The following is an 18290-nucleotide window of genomic DNA, read 5'->3' as shown; positions in this document are numbered from 1 at the left end:
TGTATTCCGCTTTCCTGAGAATAAATGAAGTAATTAGCCTGAGACGAAACATTGTATTTTAGATTCTTCGTAATGTTTTCTGTCCATTTGTGAGAAAGCTTTCTCTTCTGACTCAGGGGTGTTGGGTTGAGTGCTTTGTCTTATTTTAAAGGTTTAAATTTAGAACCAGAGCTCTCTTGCCCTTTTTCATTTGCCTGAAAAGTAGATTATAATGACTCCCCTCGAAGGTTAGAAATGATGCCTGTGGCTTTAAATCTGAAGCTATAAACAGTGTACCACTAAACCTGGGCTTTTCTCCGAAGAAACCAACCCAGTCATAAACTGTAACATGGAAACTGAAAAAAAAAAAAATGAAACTTTCCCAAACAGTCTGGTTTATTCTGGGCACCGACTTAATAACTCCCGCTGCTGGGAGAAGTACACTCTGCTGTCACAGGAAGGCTTAAAATGTCAAACACGCTCTTGTAAAACACAATGCAAGCTGCCTGCAAATGAGAGCAGCCTTTCAACTGGCATATTTCCTACTTTTGTGCAGCTCTCATAATCGTGGCACTTACTCAGAACTGAAAACCTCTCTGCGCGATGTAAACAGTCACACCCCACGACACCGCCGAGGTTTGCGTAGGTCCAAAGCAGGTGTGGGCTGCTTTAGACAATGGAGCAAACTGGAAGACCCAGCTACAGAGGACTCAATGTCACTGCCCAAGAGAGAACCCAGAGGATGGGATCGGGCCAGGGAGCCCAGCTGGAGAGCAGAAGGCTATCACATGTCAGGGATGCAGGTGTGGCCAGCCCCTCCCACCGGCATCTTCATCTCCTCATCACAGAACAGAACCAATATAGTCTATAGATAGTCAGTATAGGTACCACCCAGTTCACTTATCCAAAGCCTACTCCTTCGATACCTGAGAGTCTTTTGGTTCAGATATGATCAATGTTAAGCCCAAAGCAGATAAGACGTAGCAAGCTACAGAGTGAGGTATCCTACTTGAGACAAGTCACAGGGTGAGAAGTCACAGCCAGGGGACAAGGGAGGCTGTGGAGGCTTTAAAAAGCAGCCCTTCTATCCATGGTTCTGCATCCACAGATTCGACCAGTCAGGAATCAGAACTATTTGGGAGAAAACACTCTAAAAATGTCTATTTTTTCTTACTGCTATTCTCTATACAATAAAATTTGATAACTATTTGCAGAACATTTGCATTGTATTAGATACAAGGGATGGTGCATCGCTTGCAGGAAGATGTGCATACGTGGTAGATAAATATGTCATTTTCTATAATACTTGAGCATCATCCTGCAGCTCTTGACCCCATAGGGTGGAAACTCTTAGATAATTCTTATAGAATCTAAAAGGTTGCTCTATTCAAAGCAGGTAAGGCCATAGAGAGTGTTACTACTCTATAACTCCCTGACATAATCTGTCCCCAATTGAAAAGGGGTATTTATCAGCTGCTTAGAAAGAATAAAATTATGTAGCATAAATTGAAAGTTTTCTATGAATGCCATTAAAGTAAATAATACCTCAGTACTGAAACAGATCCATCTCAGCTGTTTCCCTTATTAAATATTGTGACAGCTTTAACTTTTCACTGATCTAAACATCAAACTCATCACGTATTTACTTAGCAAGGGCTCCAGATTAATACAGAGAATGGTACGCGCCAACACCTTCTAACTTCCGAGAGCCGTCTTAGTTACTTTTCTCTTGCTGTGAACAAGGCAACTTCTGGAAGAAAGAGTTTATTGGGCCTTACCGTTACAGGAGCAGGGCCATGCCGTGACCTGAGGGCAAGGAGCATGGCAGCAGGCAGACAGGCAATGGAGCTACAACACTAGCTGAGAACTCTCCATCCATGAGTCGGAGAGAGCTAACTGGGACTGGCCTGGGAATGATATGCCTTCCTCAACAAGACCACACCTCCAAGTCCTTCCCGAACAGTTCCACCAATGGGGGACCAAGTACTCAAACATTAGCCTTTGGGGACCATTCTCATCCAAACCACTACAAGAATAGACACAAGAGTGTGTGGATGCCTAGAGAGCTGCTCACTTTTGGTGTGTGGATCAGTGAACCACCTGATGGAAATGTGGCTTGAGCCTCTCTGTGTGCATTACGATATTCCTTACATTTTATGGTGTGTAGAAGGAGAGTTTTCTCGTCTCACCTGGTCCCACTGGACTGATTTCTCCCTGCCCACCTATTCCCAAATAACCCCTCAGAGCCTTAATATCAGTTACAACTGTTTGACCAATGGCTCAGGCTTCTTACTGACTAGCTGTAATTATAAATTAACCCATTTTTATTAGTTTATATTTTACCATGAGGCTCGTGGCTTGTTACCGCACATCTTGCTTCCCCAGTAGCTACATGGCATCTCCTTGACTCCACTTCATCTTGGTATATATCTCTGTTTGGATTTCCTACGTGGCTTTACTCTGCTAAGCAACACATATAAAGAAGGACATCCCATATCAATGGTGTTCCTTCCCATTTTTACATTATGATAAACTATAATCCAAAGAGATTCTGGGCTTCAACATCATTATACCCAACAATTGTTCATCCTCCAGGGAGATGGGAAATGTAGGTTGTTAAATTCTGGGCGACATGAAAATAAGTTTTTTAATAGCATAGGAAAGTTTGGATCAAGAAGCATAAATGTTTTGCGCATTTTATGTCCATTGCTTCCCTCTGGAGTAGTGAATTTTTTTCTGAGTATCTTCACTGATGTCTTTGTTGCAACCAAAACTTGGGGCAACATCTGTCTGGGTTCAGTCTTGAAAGGTTTGTATGTTCCAGGATAGGAATGTGTGGATTAAAAATGTTAGACGAGCTGGGCGTTGGTGGCGCACGCCTTTAATCCCAGCACTCGGGAGGCAGAGGCAGGCGGATCTCTGTGAGTTCGAGACCAGCCTGGTCTACAAGAGCTAGTTCCAGGACAGGCTCCAAAACCACAGAGAAACCCTGTCTCGAAAAAAAAAAAAAATGTTAGACGAGAGAAACAGAGACACAAAAGAGATGCAGAGACATAGGATATTACCGGAAGGAATCCTGAGTCTGTCCTTGTTTATTTCTCACGATCTTTACGTACTCCAATCCAAAAAAGGGGAAGAAAACAAAAGTCTTTTTTATCATGATACAAGGAATGAACAAAATGATTACCATATTAATACCCAAAACACCAAGTAGCCACAATTTTAGTCAAGATATCTATGTTAGTAGCCACACCTTAAGTCAAATCTCCTGTCAATAACCTTGAAGGAGCAAGACTAGGCCTAGGCCTAAACTCTCTGACCCTCAGTCAAGATGGAACGGATCCACTTCTGTGAGCTCCCACATTTAATCAGTTGAATAATAAAGAGTGGGGCAGAAGCACAAAAAGAAAGTCACTGAAGGTTTAGGATTAGGCATCCCATGGTGGGAATCAACAGTGCAGCTGGGCATTAGTCTTGGGACCTCTGGTCTGGTTACAAGCTGCTCACAAGTCCGGATTAACAAGCTTGCTTCACTCTGAAGCTCCCACACAAGGTTCAACCTTCTGAGACCACAGGCAGGGTGGTGAGATTCTTTTCTGTTAAAAAAAAAAATGACATAAAAGGAGTCGTGTTCCTATTAATATTGGACCATTCTAGGATGTCTGCAGTTGGATTGTTTTTAACTTTTTCCCACCGAGGCAGTGTAGAAACGCATCTGTTCTAATTAAAGTAGCTCTAAAGACTGGCAACACCTCCGGCTTTTCCAGTTTCTCTGTTAAAGTCGTCACTTTGCTACTATAATTACCGCCATCAATCTACCGAGTGCCAGATGGTATATTCTCAGTGGATGAGCGATAACTGTGGTGTAATACTTTCAGAACATTGTATGATAAATTGTACGATGATCATCATGCCATTGAGAACTGGAACCAAGCTCAACAAATGGATCTGAAGCATTGGTACAAGTCCAATTTTGCCCATTGACAGGCTAGGAGTCCTTAAAAACACACAGCCGCTTTTGAAAAGGTGCTATGTGGGTGGATGGATTAAATGGCTTAACCAGTACAGACGCTTGCTGGCCAAGCCCTGCAACCTGAGATCAGTCCCCAGGTCCCACATGGTAGAAGGAGAAAGCTGAATCCCCACAGCTGTCCTGTGGCCTCCACATGTGCGCCACAGCACACAAGTGCACACACATGCACACAATAAGGAATGTACTTTTTAAAAGTCAGTAGTAAATGAGACACTAGTACTATTATAAAAGGCATCTATGTCAAGGGAATCTGCAGAAATCTGTGGGAGTAAGTGACCCCCTTCGGTTGTGGCCTGTTCACAGTGGGTAACATCAGAGGGGCACAAGGTTCACACGAAGGTCGTGATTCTGATCGTTTAGTCTGGAAAGATGTAGGCTTGCCCTTCAGTTGGAATGCTCCACAAGGATTTTTCTCTTCTAAACAAATGCTGCCCGATGACAGATACTTTGACACTTTGGTCGTTGTTCATAAAATCCAGCCAGGTCAGGAGGCCTCTGGAGACCCCCATGTTTCCAGGTGCTGGCTGATGACCCAGAGAACTCTCTCCATTGCGTTCAGCTCCCACTAGAGCAGGCAGCCCCGGAAGCGCCACGGTGAGTGTGCAGAGGAGCAAAAGTGTATCCATCCCTCTCTTTCAGTAGGTATCTTCCTGTTTAACAGTGCCAGACAATTACTAGATATAGTGCAGCCATGCTGTATATTAACCACCTGCCATGGCCTGGCTAGACTGCAAACAGCATGTCTGTGGGACCAAAGTCAGAAGCCACGCGAGACTTGTGCACGTAGTCTGCACTCAGCATACTGGGGAATTCCCTCCAGATACCTCAAGTTGTTCTCCAGACACTTGGACCCCTTACGGAGAGTGACACAATATTTGTCTAAAGCCTGTGAACCTCCTCCCAAATGCCTTAAATCATTACATTGACTATATTTCCTAACACCAGGAGAATGCCGTGTAAATAACTACTATGTTATTTATGAAATAAGGATTAGAAAAAGTATATAGATGTTCAATATAGATACAATATTTCTTCAAAAGGTTTTAAATTTGTTTATTATTTTTGTGTGTGTGTGTGTGTGTGTGTGTGTACAGAGGTCAGAGGACAACTTTCTGGAGTTGGCTCTCTACTACCATGGTATCTGGCAATTGAACTCTACAAAGTTCTGTTCTGACCTCTACATGCATGCTATGGCATAAGTGTGCCCCTGCACATACATACACACACCCAAGTACACAAAGCACTTAAATAAAATGCACTGGGAACCTTAAAAAAAGTACAGCTTCATTTGGAAATGGGAATAGGAGCAACCTCTGAGCTTTGTACTACTTAACTGCTTACTATCCTGTGCCTCACCCCTTCCTAGCTCCTAGATCTGTGTGATGTGATGGGTTTGAAAGTTTTGTGGTACCTTGGGCTGTTAAAGAACATTTTCTGCATCAAGAGTCAGAGCTTAGGGACTGGGGAAGTAGAGCAGAGGTGACAGAGCTTGCACGAGGCCCTGGTTTGATCCTCAGCACTTCATAGACCGCTGTACTAGCTCAGAATTTATTATAATGGAGGATCGGAAGTTCAAGGTCATCCTCAGCTGCGTAGGAAATTCCAGACTAGCCTGGGATGCATGAAACACTTCCCTGAGAGAAAGGAGGTAGAAGGGAGGTGGGGAGAGCACACCAAAGTGGAAGGGCACTTCCAGAATTGTCTCTCAATTCTTTACTCATGTTTTTAATTGTTTTTGAGAACTCCATATATAAGCTCCGGCATCTGTGTCACTTCTGTCTTTTCCTTCCCACAACTCCTGTATCTCCTCCCAGGTTCATGATCTCTTGATCTCTTTCTTATTATTGTTGCATATATACATATAATTATATATATTATATACTGCATATATAGATGTGTGCATCCAAACATGTACATAATACCTACTAAGTCCATCTTGCATTGTTTGTATGTACTTATGTCTAGGGCTGACCACTTGGGATTGTGGGTAGCATGATTTGGGTAGCACAAGTCACAGTCTTCTGTGACTTCTACTTTTGAGTTTTCATGAGGCTTAATATAAGTTATGTTTCAAATTTTAAACTTGGATCTTTGATGAATTTAAAATGATGATTATTAAAGCACCTAGCATAAATATTCAGCATATGGTTGAGATTTTAAAGTATTTTATTAATTGATCGAGTATCTCATAGACTGCTTGTCCTGTATTCAAGAAAAATATGGAAAAGCCCCTCTGATAGAAATTAAGAAGTAGGGCTGGGCCAACAAGATGGCTCAGCAGGTTAAGGTGCTTGTCACCAAGCCTAACGACCTGAGTTCAATTCCCAGAACCTTCATGATGAAAGTGGATCCAGCTCCGACTCTCATAGGTTATCCTTTGACCATCACAGACGAGCTGAAACACCCCCCCCCCACACACACACACACTATGTTAATAATAGTAAACAAGAAATAAACAGGGGAAAACAAAATGGATATCGCTCATAGTTTCTGAGCTCTTTCCAAACCTCTGAGTTAGAGGCTGATGCGTGAGGTCGACAGATTGTGTTCTGGGTCCACATCTCTCAGGAAGGGCCTTGGTTGCCTGGTGTGGCATCTCCTAGGGGTGTGACACCTGGTCTGGGAGAGCGGAAACAACTAGAACCTGACCCACTGCTCCTAGAAACAAACGCTGTATGGAAGGACCATTGCTGGGCAACTCAGGAAGGAACAGGAAGCTAACAGGAAGGAGCTGGTCCCTTCTCTGACTTTTGCCCTCTAAGTCCCCTGAGGCAAAGAAGAAATGCTGTTTGTGGAGTCCTGCCCTCCAAATGCAAGCCAGTGATTACAGGAAGAAGCTAATAGAGAGGAGTTGTTAGTTTGATAGCCAGTGTGGTCCCGAGTGCCTCAGTTGGACATGACTCCCATACGGAGGTGGGGACTACACTACCAAAGCAGGACTTGAAGAGGTAACTAAAAGTTTTGCTTTTTATGATGGTTTAAAGAAACAAAAACAAAACTCCACCAAGTGTGGTAGTGCCTTACTTTAATCCCAGAACTTGGGAGGCCAAGGCAGGTGGATCTCTGTGAGTTCGAGAACAGTCTGGTCCACAAAGTGAGTTCTGGGTCAGCCAAAGTTGTTACACAGAGAAACCTGTCTCAAACAAAACAAAACAAAGCAAAAAGCAAGCAAAACCAAAAAAAAACTCCACAAAGCCTACTTTTTTAACCATTTCTAAATACACGTTTCAGTGGCATTATGTACATTCGCATAACTCTGCAGCCATAACCACCAAGAGAGGGTCTCCTGGTGTGAAAGTTAGTGGAAAGTCTTTGCCCAGGCTTCTTTAACAGCAGCAAAGAACCATCCCCACAGGTTCCACTTCTGGGGACGTGAGGTTGCCTACACATCCTGGTTGTCCTACGCTACAGTTTGCTCCACTAACCCTCTAACAGTGAGAAGGCTCTGGTGAGAATGAAGGAGTCACTCTCTCAGCTTGTGACTGACTGCTCTGTGTGCCAGATTGGGAGCTGGAGCAAAGGGAAGCGAGCCTCAGATGACCCTGTAAACCTAACAAACACGTAGATTGTCTTGCTTAAAAGAACAAAGCAGAAGTGAATGGGCTCTCCCCTCCCTTCCCTCTCCCCTCCCCCTCCCTCGCTTCCCTCCCTTCTGACCTCATTTTTAGCTTTTTCTTTTCTTTCCATTTTTCTCCTTGCCACCCAGATTGCTGGATGATAGCTGCGGCCCCAGCATTGTCAGGTTTCTTGATTATAAGCTTGGCGCTGGCAAGTCAGAGGAGAGGAAAGCCTCGAAGCGAGGATGCTGAGCTTTCAGTGTTGTGCCATCCGTCATTCATGTCATGTCCTAGATCTCAGAGACATATCAGCTTCTCCTGGTTAAGCAAATATCCCCTGGAGGTTTTCCTGGACTATAAAATCCACAAGGAAAGGGGACTCCTGACCTAGATAAGCGCCGAACTTCGGGCTGAGGGGGTGGAAAGGACTTGGGAAGACACACAAGAGAGGCAAGTTGGGGGGAAAGAACCAGCAAACTGTGATCCGTGGCAGTCAGGTTTTCTATATTTTGTACACAAGGACTCTTCCTGAGCCAAGAGTACCATCGGCTTTGTGTTCTCAGAAAGAAACCTAGAGTTCCTGCTTCGAAGCTAATTGCATTATAAAATATATTTTGTGAGAATTCCTAGCACAGCCTTATATTTGCCCCTCGATTTTATTCTATAAAATTAAGAGTACCTGGGCATTCGTTGGTTTCTAGTTAGGCACCATGATCTTCATTTAAAATCTCTTTGTAGATCAATTCCCTGTCCCCTGGCCCCTGGCCTGCATGACCATTTATCCTGACAGCAAAGTGGGCGCACAATGAATGATTGCGTCTGGTCTTGCTGTTCAGAACATCCGAATCATCTCCTCATGGGCTGCCGTTGTGAGCTCTGATCCTTTGATCTCCGCACAGGCTGCAAGCTAGTTTTGTCAAAGTGACACCAGCAGAGATTGCCTCGGGGAAGCTGGTCTCTCTATTTCCATTCCACTTAAACTTCATATTTGATTTTCCTGTTCTTTTCTGGCATTTTTTTCTAATCTGTGAAATCAGAATGAATTACCATCTAGTTACCACGAAGAAGACCAAGCCATTGCCTGTGGTGGAGCAACCTGTTAAAGGGGCCTGTGTTGGAACTCTTGGTGCTGTGTGTGTGTGTGTGCATGCGCGTGTGTGCGTGCGTGTGTGTGTGCGCGTGCGTGTCCCCGTATCATCCTCCCATAACTTCACACGTTCACTTTCCCCACCTGGAGATTATTTGACTCACTTCGATTGTAAGGATAATATTCCACTCAAAATCAAAGTCCATTAAGACACAAAATCTTTGAAATTTTTGAAGGAAAGAATGACGTTTTCTTGGAGACATGTTGGATCTGTTTTCCTCAAGGGAAAAAAAATAGCCATTTTCCTATTGTCCCTTCCCTTCAATACGCTGTTTCTACAGAAATGCCTGGTGGGCTCTGTAATCATAGAGGGGGCCGTATTCTCCCAGGGCCATGCGTTTTGCTGTTTCAGAGCCCAGCTTCCTAGGCGGTCCATGGGAACTCTTGCATTCCTTTCCTTTCTGTCTTCACTGTGACCCCTCTGGCACATCTCAGGAGTTTCCATGGAGAGTTCTGCGCACGAATGGGACTGTTTCACGTGTCCCATTACTTAAGAGTCACAGAGTTTGTGTCACTCCAAGCTGCAGAAGCAACTTTTGCTATCTGTGCTTTTTCCCTCAGCCACTCCATCCTTGCTCTCACCTTTTGTGCCCAGCCATTATTCTTGGATGATCTCTATCAGAACAGAGTCTAGACAGTGGGAAACTGCATCCTTACACACCTTCATCCTCTCTTCTCGTGGCTTTCCATGCAATTCTTGCTTAGTATGTGCGCCCTCATGTTTCCTTAACTACACTGAACTGTCCACCACTCTGGTAGAGGTGACTAGCTGACATGTGTGACAGGTAAGTGTTAGTGGCCCTTGGCGTCACCACCTCATTCCCTTCACTCTGCACGATCATCTCTGCCTGAATGTATTTCTGACTGCCAAGTGCTAGGATAATGTTTTGGGGTTTTGGTGGTGGTGGTGGTGGTGGTAGTGGCAGTGTTTTGGTTTTTTTCATGATCTCTAATCCAGTTCACTTTCCCAAGATTTATGTCACCTTACTTGTCCTTCAGATACCACAAGAAGCCCCTGTCTAGGCCTGAACCTCCTCCCACCTCCTCTTCATTCCCTCTGACGGCAGATCATAGCATCATCCATTAGATCTATTAGATCCATTATCCAGTAGATCACAGCATCTAAGGGCCCTGAACAGGAGCAAGATCTGTTTAATCTTTATCCTTGGAGCTTTATCTGTACCAGAAAGAATATTGACCTTGAAAATACTCCATTATTTTCTGTGCAGTTTTAACTCTGTAAAGAAAATCCTTGAAAAAGAAAAAAAAAAAAAAAGAAAATCCTTGAACCCTAAAACTGCTGTTGCTCTGTGGTTTAAAGTGCTGACTCCCTTCTAGGACAGCTCACTCACATGCTACACCCCCGAAATTACAGAAGGTTTGTCTTAGAAGATGGCTTCCCACTGGCCGAGAGAAGAAGAGACAGTGCATTCCTTTTGATACTAAACGACTGATGGAGTACAAGGACTCATCTGAATTCAGACCTCTGAAGATAGATCCTGTCATGTTTTAATTTTACCTGGTAACTTCCTGGAGTAGCTAATGGGGTTCAAATACTTCTGACAAAGGCAAATTTGGATAATAACTTAGGAAAACTAAGTACGCGATCATATGTGCGTATTTATGTGATATTTGGGGAGTATGAATTGAGCATGTAGGAAACACAGGATGTTCACCTGTGCCTTCGCACCTGTTCCTGCCCTTGCCAGTGGCTCCTCTTCCTAAACAAGACCCAGAAGGCCTCAGCAGTCCTTGGAGAAGGCTAACAGCTCCGCTACTAACGCCTGAAGAAATAGCACATACACAGTCAGACTAGAGGGGAGGAATGTGTGCCCAGCCCAGGAAGGGTCGTCCAAGTGGACAAACTTTAGCCTATGGGCGCAGTAAACAAATGCATGTTATTTATAATCAAAGCAATTCGGGAACAGGTGCTTAACCAGTAGCACCTGTTTGAGTAGCAATCTCAAACTCTCTATGGTGCTTCCTAATGCATTAGGAGTCTTTATTGCTACGCTCCTTTAGCAGAACAATAGTATCAAGTACTATGTATTTAATTAAACCACTTTAGAGATGACTATTCCTGCTTATAATTGTGGGTAAAGTACAGCTTGTTTTGCAGAAAGCTTAAAAACTGATCTGCAAACTGTCCTGATAATTCAGGCACATAGCACATACTAGCCTTTCTTTGTAGTTCCTACCTCCTTGAGTGATTGATGCATAGGTCAATAGGTCAGCCTGGCAGTAGTAAGTAGCAGGTTTGATATTCTTATTTTGTAAAGTGGCTTGTTTTTTGTTTGTTTGTTTTTTCCTTGTAGGGCCTGGACTCCCTTCAGAGACTCACACGGAGTGGTGAGTCCTGCGAAGGGCAAAGGATGCTACCTACTGAATTCACTCCCGCCCCTTTCATGTATGTAACATGTTGAGAGAGTCGTGAGGAACAACAAGGAGAAACTGCCATGATTTACCAAGACAAGAAGTAATCTTTGGGCATCACAAGATGATTCAGGTTAGTAACTCCCCAGTCTTACTGTAATTCAGATACAATGAGAGGGTTTAGTGGTGTGCATAAATTAAACCTAATGAGTCCTGGTTCTCCTGTTTAAAATGTGGGTGATAGCCGGGCGGTGGTGGCGCACGCCTTTAATCCCAGCACTTGGGAGGCAGAGGCAGGCGGATCTCTGTGAGTTCGAGACCAGCCTGGTCTACAGAGCTAGTTCCAGGACAGGCTCCAAAACCACAGAGAAACCCTGTCTCGAAAAACCAAAAAAAAAAAAAAAAAAAAAAAAAAAACCAAAATGTGGGTGATATGTTGGAACGTAGATTGAAGCTTCATTTTTTTTTTTTTTTTTTTGCACTGGGTAGGGGAGGGGAACATTTGAAAAGAGTGTACTGAATGAATAAAAACTATACACATTTTTGGCATTTAGTAGTGATTTTCTAAGATATAAACATATATGCGTCCATGCATGTGTGTTTGTGTGTGAGTATGTGTGTGTATGTGTGTGTGCGCGCGCGTGCATGTGTGTGTGTTTGTGTGTGTGTGTGTTTTGAGACAAGCTTTCTCTATGTAGCCCTAGCTGTCCTGGGACTGGCTTTGTAGACCAACTTGGTCCGGTGTGGTAATACTAAAAGATGCTATAGGAAAACTGGTCCAGCATTGGCAAGAATAGACGTTCCAATCTCCTTTTTTTAATCTTTTAATTCATGGAGGAAGAAAATGACAAACAATAGCCAGCAAGCTAGGAATGTCATAAATGCCATGCTCTGATTGGAGAAAGAAGAGCTTTTGGGGATAAAACTAAGCCTTCCCAGAGTTCCTTAGACCTCTGTGGGTCAAAGGCAATGTCTATCTCCTTGATGACCCAGCAAGGGAGACCTTGACCCTGGGAGCATTTTCAGCTCTTCTGAGTACTTTTACCCAGTCACCTTCAGGAGTGTAAAACCTGGGTAAAAGAAAGCAAACCTTTCATTTTGTTTTGTTGATGGTCTCGTCATATACCCAGAGTTTGTCTTTGAAACTGTGCCTGTTGTTGTTTATCTTCTTCTCAGCCCAGAAGTTTGAAATTCCAAAAGTTCCTCATGGTGGGGACAGTGGGAGCTTTGACCCGCAGAGGGACATAAGGGAGTTTGGGTTGAGGAATACGCTCATGACCTTAGTTGACTGTGTAGTTTTCTCCATGGCTACATCTATCAAGATTTAGCAGATTAGGTTGTGGTGGTTTGAATAAAAATGGCCCCTATATGGTGTGGGAGGTCCTTCTGTCTATGTGTTGCTTTTATTGGTTAATGAATAAAGAAGCTGCTTTGGGCCTGTTGATAGGACAAAACTTAGGTAAGCAGGGAAGACTAAGATGAATGCTGGGAGAAAGAAGAGTGGAGTCAGAGAGAAGTCATCTAGCCCCGCTGGAGCCAGACAGAACTTTAGCTGATAAACCACAACCACGTGGCAATACACAGATTAATAGAAATGTATTAAATTAATATATAAGAATTAACCAATCAGAAGCTAGAACTAACAGGCCAACAGCGAGGAACTAACTAGCAGCCTACTTGCTACACCCAGAGCCTCGTAAGGAGTGTTACTATTAGGAGGAGTGGCCTTGTTGGAGGAAGTGGGTCACTAGGGGGTGGGCTTTGAAGGCTCGATGCCTGCCTGTCAGTTCAGATGCAGAACTCTCAGCAACTATCCTACACCATGTCTGCCTACACACAGCCATTCTTCCTGCCATGATGATAAAGGACCAAACCTCTAAAACGGTAAGCCAGCCCTAGTTAAAGGCTTTCCTTTGTAAGAGTTGTTGTAATCATAGTGTCTCTTACAGCAATAGAAACCCTAAGACAGGTACTTTCACTACACACAGGCTGTTGCCTATCAGCCATGCCTAGATCAGACTGTTTTAAAATTCAAAAATTAAAGAGAAATATCATTGAATTGTCAAATTTCATTATTCATTTTCTTATTAAACATATTTTAGGATGTTCTGTGTAGGTCAGAGGTAGGGTATAAGTAAATATGGATGGGAATGGTAGAGAGTTCCTGTTATAAGCGACATCCTGGATTCTATTGGCATGACCAACGCATACACATGCACACACACACACACACACAGAGCTGGGACTGAAGGAGTTAGCGTTGTACCATCTCAATGCCAAATTGCTGTGTTGTCTATTTCACACTGAAGTCACTGTAACTTTAGAAAGGCCCATTTGATTGTTTTTTTCCTGCATGCAGAAAGACACACACAGACTGTTTTGGAAGGAATGTCCTCTGCTTGCTAAGGCTGAACAGCAGTCTTGTCAGCACAGACTCATGACTGGTGCTCCAGCAAAATCTGTACAAAGTCTTTGAAGGAACCCTCACTTTCCACAAGCAGCCTCCCATCCCCCCACACACTTCCTGGTAACAACCCTGGCCATGACTCCCCTGGTCCATTATTCCATTGGCTTTGTGTTCCTTTCCATGTTTATTGCTCTTTGTCTAAAAACATCGTAAAGATCCCTTTGAATGTGCAAAATTAAAAAAACTTTCCTTATAGAGACTTGGGAAAGAGATCCAGCAAATTGCACACTGATTAAAAATTTTCTGCTCAGAAGTAATCCTCATCTTTTCTGATCATAATTGACACCCACAGACAGTCACGTGGCTCTGCCTGCTGGAGATGGTGAAGTGTTTAATCCAAACACTTGTGATTTCTTAATGAGGACCCTGCTGCTAGAAGCAGGAATTGCTAATGTCCTTCTCGCTGGTCCCCAGCCAGGCACCTGCTCGGTTAATTTCCCATCATTTCTTCTGCTCTCTTTCAAGCTCTTAGGAATAAAAGATGCAAATGAAAGAAAGCCAAAGTCCAAAAGCATTGGTGTCAAAAGTCATTGGATTAGGGATGACTGAGGGTGATAAGATCAGAAACTCAAGAAGCTTCAATTGAGGAGGCTTCCACTCTGCCCTGGGAAGGTAAAGATTAGTTTCTGGGACCCCAGGAACACAGACCGCAGAGATTGGCTTCCTGTTACCCCCACTCTCTCCTCTCTTCTCTCCTCTCTGCTTGCCTCCCCTGACCTCATTCCCTCTACTTGGAGATGGGGCTTTTCTATATGGCAGGAAACATGAAGCCAACAGCTTGACCTTTTCATTTTTCCAACTCTGACATCAGAGGCAAAGCCACGTCCTGTTGAGCAGCGCCACACTGAGATACCAGCAGAAGGATCCATTTGATCCTGTCTCATCTGCTCACCCTGAGCAGTGACTATGTCCAGGGATGTGGGCCACATGCACAGTTACAGCCACATCACAAGGCCATCCAAGCAGTGCAAGACACAAGTTCTCAGAAGAAAAACGTGCAAACTGAAACACTGATTACTCTGTGTTGTGTTAGATACGCCTAGAATGCTGTTTTAAAATAGGCAATGCAATCCTGTTATCCTCCCACCTCGCTGACTTAAAACCACTTCCCATTGCATTTAGAAGAAAATCTGAATTAGTTCTGAGTTTCAACACGTAGCTTCTTTTTATTTTATTTTGGTTTTTTTGAGACAGGGTTTCTCTGTGTAACAGTTTTGGCTGTTCCAGAACTCATTTTGTAGACCAGGCTGGCCTCGAACTCTCAGAGTTCCTCTTGCCTCTGCCTCCCAAGGGCTGGGATAAAAGGCATGCGCCACCACTGCCCAGCCAACACACAGCATCTTATGAATTTTCCCTGTCTCTGCAGACTCACCAATGAGTATCACGTGGACCTTTGCTCCCCAAACATGTTTGGCCTAAAGGACATTTAAACTAGGCATCTGCCTTACAGTCGCTTGCTTTCTTGTCATGAGTGGCACACACACACACACACACACACACACACACATCAACAAAACCAACAATAGCAAACAACTATAAAGTTATCACCACTATCAAGACATGAAATATTTCCATCACTCTTGGAATAAGTAACAGTTGTTGTAGTGGGAGCCCATTTGTTTGTTCCATGCCACTTGGCAGCTCAGACCCGAAATAATCACATAGAAACTATATTATTTAAAACACTGATTGGCCAATGACTCTAGCATATTTCTGGCTAACTCATATCTTAAATCAACTCATCTCCATTAGTTTGTGTATCACCACGAGGCTGTGGCTTACTGGGTAAAGTTCTGGATCTGTCTCTGGCTACAAGGCTTCTCTCTGACTCCACCTTCTTTCTTCCAGCATTCAGTTTAGTTTTCCCTGCCTACCTCTGTTCTGCCCTGCACAGGCCTAAGATAGTTTTTTTTTTTTTAATTAACCAATGCTATTCACAGCATACAGAGGGGAATTCCACATCAAACAATCTCAATATTTTAGTGTTACTTTTATAATTACAAAACATGATAGATATAGATATATATATATATATACATTTTTTTTTCAATTACTGTTTTACCTGCACGTGTGTCTGTGGAGGGTGTCAGATCCCCAGGAACTAGAGTTACAGAAAGGCATAAACTGCCATGTAGGTGCTAGGAATTGAACCCAGGTCCTCTGGAAGAGCAGCCAGTGCTCTTAACCACTGAGCCATCTCTCCAGCCCCTAGAAAACACATTTTACATATTCTGAGTTTTAAAAACAAAACCAAAAGACAGGAAAGGAACTCTGGAGCATTAGCAGGGTGTGGATGACTGTTGGAAGCCAGGAGCCGGCAGCCCAGACTGGGTTTCTCTGGATCAGAAAGGGAGAGTCACATGTGACAGGGCTTAGGAAAAACTGGAAAGTATTAAAAATAGCAAGCAGCAGTGTGGTATGAACACAGCTTCTGAGACCTAAGGTTGGAGCATGGGTCACTGAGGAGATCTGACAGGATTTGTGGTCAAGGGAAGAAGCAGCAGGCCGTGTCAACATCTGGGTGGTGTGAGCTACATGGTGTTGTGAGCTGCATGGTAGTGTGAGCTACATAGTGTGAGCTATGTGGTGGTGTGAGCTATGTGGTAGTGTGAGCTGCATGGTGGTGTGACCTGCATGGTGGTGTGAGCCAAAGTACACTTTTACTCTTTTTAAGCTGGCCAGGTCGAGTATTTCGTCATGTTAAAGCTAATTCAACCATTGGCTTTTGCTTTTTTATTTTGCCATCATATTTGTTATTCTTTTTTTTTTCTTTTCTATTGTTTTTATAGCACTATACATTTTTCTCTACTCTCCTCCCTTCTTCCTCTCTCCCCTTCTGCCCCCATGCTCCCAGTTTACTCAGGAGATCTTGTCTTTTTCTCATTCCTATGTAGATCCATGTATGTCTCTCCTAGGGTCCTCTTTGTTGTCTAGGTTCCCTGGGGTTGTGGATTGTTTGAATTTTTTTGTTTCTGCAAGGGTTAAGTTGCTTTATAGACTGCTTAACTAGTAACACTAGCTGTTAGTATCCTTGAACACTCCTTCCTTGAAGTGTAAAACAATCATTTCTAAATTTTCTGTCGTTTAAAAAGTAACAATTTAATACTCTGGTTTTCCTTCATATCACATAAAAAGAAGGAATTTGCCTGTCTTAGGGCTGTGAGAAACGCAATGGGCTGTAGGGAAGAATATCTTAAGGCTAGCAAGAACGCACTTGGAATTCCAGGTTGGGAACTGAAGAACTTCAGGACCCAGGCCAACACTTGGCAGTGACAGTTGTCTTGGCATCAAGTGCCTCTGAGGCAACAGTCCAGACCCCACAGGGGAGCTAGAAGTAGGTCATAGAGCAGGCTGTCCCTTCTTCCTGCTCTTTTCCCTCCAGTCTCTATGAAACACCACAGTCTCTCATGCTGTTTAAGTCCTACAGTTACTTTATTTATTTATTGCAGAACAGTCTTTCTCCTGTTTTATGTACATGTGCGCCATCCAAACAGGACTCCAGCAATCCAGAAGCACCTGTGCTCACGTGATTCCCTAGGTCCTTTGGTTCAGATTCTCAGGGATGAGCCAGCTCCACCCATGATCTTTTTCTCTGTGGGGCTGTTTTTCACCCTGAGTCCAGTCAGCACAGCAGAGAAGATTGCTGGTGATGACAGGGATGCTCTGTTCTCTTCTGTACTCTGTCCAGAACCTACAGTCACAGGGGTCGTGGCTGACATAGCATGGGTGAAAGGGGTACTCCAGAAGGACTTCTTTTGTTTCGGGGACTTCCTTGAAGTGGAAATCTCTGGGGCAGCATTTCTCCCAACTAGTTTGTGCAGAACATTATTTTCTCAGATAATGAGAAATAAAGAAAGAACAGCATAGGTCTGACGGTTTTCAGAAATAGAGATTTTACAGACCAACTGAGACAGTTTTCTGAAACCCATAGCATGCTGGTGAGCCTTTACATCTCAAAGGGGAGATAGAAGCATGGGGCTTTGACCACTTACCCCTTTGATCTGGAATCTTTCACAGGTTTGGAATTTGGTGACACACAGGGCAGGAAGCCTAGCTAAGCTCATTTCTGCGTCCTCTGCTTCCCCTAGAATCCACTGCTGGTTTCCCCCTCTAGTCTTAATATGTTAATCAGCTGCCAAAGTCAGCAGGAACTTGCTTATTTTGGCACACATAAAATTCTGATAGAAATTAGTATAAGAACCTCGAAGACACAGAATTTCAAGTGTCACATCTACAATCAATAATTAACCCTACCACATTGAAACCTTGAGTGTGATGTGATAAAAAACAGAATGGATTCACCCTGCTCACTCGTTTAAAGACAGCAGTCTTCAGGGTTACTTGTTTTTGGTAGAAGCCTAGTAATTTGGGTAAGAGCTCAGAGAAAGGTCTCCAAGGGATGCTAAACAATCTGCACTTAAATTAGAGACTTTTTCCTCCCCTTTGGTATTTTATCTTTCACTGTTTTTTAAAAAATCTTCTCTAGTATATTACATCCTGACCACAGTTTCCCCTCCCTCTGCTCCTCCTCCATTTCCCTTAAAAAGAAAAAAAAGAAAATAGAAAAAGACAGGCCTCCCAGGGATATCAAAGCAGCAGGGCAGAACAAGTTACAGTAAGACTGGGCACAACCTTCACATCAAGGCTGGATGAGGCAACCCAGAAGGAGGAAAGGGGTCCCAAGCGCAGACAAGAGAGGCAGAGACACCTCCACGACCAAAGAACACCAATCTA

General features: G+C 43.6%; 1 protein-coding gene across 1 annotated transcript in view; it reads left to right on the top strand.

Moving 5' to 3' along the window:
* The window catches only part of Trmt9b (tRNA methyltransferase 9B (putative)), a 47585-nt gene that overhangs the window by 8770 nt on the left and 20525 nt on the right, over positions 1-18290 (top strand). Inside the window, exon 3 of the mRNA XM_057752864.1 lies at positions 11032-11222. The gene's annotated coding sequence lies outside the window, so the exon portion shown is untranslated. The remainder of the gene's footprint in view (positions 1-11031; positions 11223-18290) is intronic.

The sequence above is a fragment of the Chionomys nivalis genome, chromosome 20 (genome assembly GCF_950005125.1).
Source record: "Chionomys nivalis chromosome 20, mChiNiv1.1, whole genome shotgun sequence".
Classification (NCBI taxonomy): Eukaryota; Metazoa; Chordata; class Mammalia; order Rodentia; family Cricetidae; genus Chionomys; species Chionomys nivalis.
The sequence above is the reverse complement of the archived record's forward strand: the minus strand, read 5'-3'. Positions and strand labels throughout refer to the sequence as shown.